Consider the following 2317-nt stretch of genomic DNA (forward strand, 5'->3'; position numbering starts at 1 on the left):
GGAATGGAGGTGGCGCGAAAGACAAGGGGAACGTCGGGACAGCTCCTTGGAGGTGGAGGACGGGGTGGCTGAACCGGCGGGACAACAAGATCGACGATGGATCCTCATCCGGTACGATGGATGAGGGACGTCGAGATGTTTCTGTGGACGACGTCGTCGGGGAAGAGGCTCTGGCTGGGTGGTGGACAGAGCTGGGTGTGGGGTTTCGTCGCGGGTTTTCGCGGCCTCGGTGTATGAATGGGTGGGCGGATGGGATGGCAGTGGGGAACCATGGCTTAGGGACGCGCTTGTTCGAAATGTGGGGTAAGTTACAAAAGTACCCCCACCGATTTGAGGCAGTTCTTTCGGTTCAGGGGTACCACGGGCATTTCGCGTGTCGGGATTTCACAGGAGGTGGGAGATTTCGCGCGCGTTGTAATTTCGGAATAGCAAGGCGCGGGTTGAGATGGAGGGAGTTGTCGGAGCACGACGAGACAAAGATATATCTTAAATATTTCGGGCTAACAAGGCGCGGGTTGAAATTTCCGGACAAGCCTAACATGTACTGTACCGAATCAATGTGCACTACAAATTTCATTCAAAACTTTGAATTCATGTTATGTTCAATTAAAATATTTCGCTACGTGTATAATGCATGCAACCTACCACTCAAATGAACATTTTAGTGCATTCCAAACGTATATACTACCGCTTCAATATGAACTAAATTTGAATTCGTTTCTCTATTTGAATAAGATCTACAGTAATGATTGTTGTGAAGTCAAAGCATTTGAATTCGTTTATCTGTTTTAATAAGATCTACAATCATCATTATTGTCAAGTTAAACCATCGTTTGTGTATTATCTTCACAGCACACCACATGATTAGTCTCGAGCTACATATGAACTATGTGTAGTATATGAACTCGAACTCATTTTTTGAATCCACTTTATTTTGATTTCAAATCACATTACATTTCTAGCTCTAGCTAGATCTTCATAATCTAAACCATGTCTCATATGTATAATGTGTTTATCACATTATGTATGGTGCCCCGCCCCCTACGCCTACAAGTATTTAGATGTGAGTTGCAAACACCACACATTACCACAAATTCAAATAAAATGTGAGAATGTTCGATATATAGTATTGTTTAGATTGTTTGATATTTAGTTGTAAGCTGCAAACGCCACACATTATCACAAATTCAAATAAAATGTGAGATTTTTTGATGTATAGTATGGTTTAGATTGTTTGGCATTTAGCTGTGAGTTGCAAACGCCATGCATTATCACATTATGGTACAACATGTGCACAACACGTGTATCACCGCTATATTCATGCATGCAATGTTTAAAACACTATGATCTCCTATTCAAATATATGAATTCACTTTCATATCAAATTATGATCTTTGTTAGTCTCTTACACCCACACAATCCTCTAACCTTTGTAGCTACCACTAACTTTCTCTCGTGCATGCACACACCCTCCTCGCCCTCCCCCTCCCTCGGCATTCTATCCACCGGGCACATTCATTTTTTTTTCCTTAGGTTGTTCTCCCAGAGTCTCCACAACTCCTTTCCGACACACACCGATCGATAAACCTCTCCAGCGATGCCTGCCTACAACATACACACCCATCTTCAATCTCCTCCTTTATGTGTCCTTGCCTCGTGTCTCTCATACTGTCACACACACGTGTAAACTCTCGCCCCTCTTTTCATCGATCTCACAACCGCACACTCCTCCCCCTATCTAGCTAGTAGCTGGGCCTCTCGCACCACCTCCTAGCTCCATTCTCTCTGTCTATCCGTCTCGCTGGGCCTTATTTGCCTCTAACAAATGGACATACACCGACCGATCTCTCGCTATACATATAGCTAGCTAGGTCCTTATAACTCGTTTTTACCCACGCGTTGATCGATCTACCTCATTAGTTGTGTCTCTCCCTTCCTCGGACAAACAACAATTGATCTACCGATCTAGTTAGGTTTGCTTACCAAACACATGGTTCCCCTTCATCATCCATGGATGCGTCCCGATAGATCTATCACACACAGGCACACACATAAACACATCCCAACTCTTATTGATAACATTGCAGTTCCACCCTCAGTTTGTCTAGTAGGCCTCTCCCATCATCTCCGAGAAGCAACTCCATCACCCATCCAGCACTCTGCCCCTCTCCCTCCCTCTCTCTCCTCTCTCTCTCTCTCTCTGTCCCATCATATTTCCCGTCCTTCAGTTATGTATGGATGTCGACCGATCTCCCTCAAGACATAGCTGGGTCTCTCCTTCTCAACACATATACGAGTCGTTCTACCTCTATAGTTA

Source organism: Triticum dicoccoides, chromosome 5B, assembly GCF_002162155.2.
Source record: "Triticum dicoccoides isolate Atlit2015 ecotype Zavitan chromosome 5B, WEW_v2.0, whole genome shotgun sequence".
Classification (NCBI taxonomy): domain Eukaryota; kingdom Viridiplantae; phylum Streptophyta; class Magnoliopsida; order Poales; family Poaceae; genus Triticum; species Triticum dicoccoides.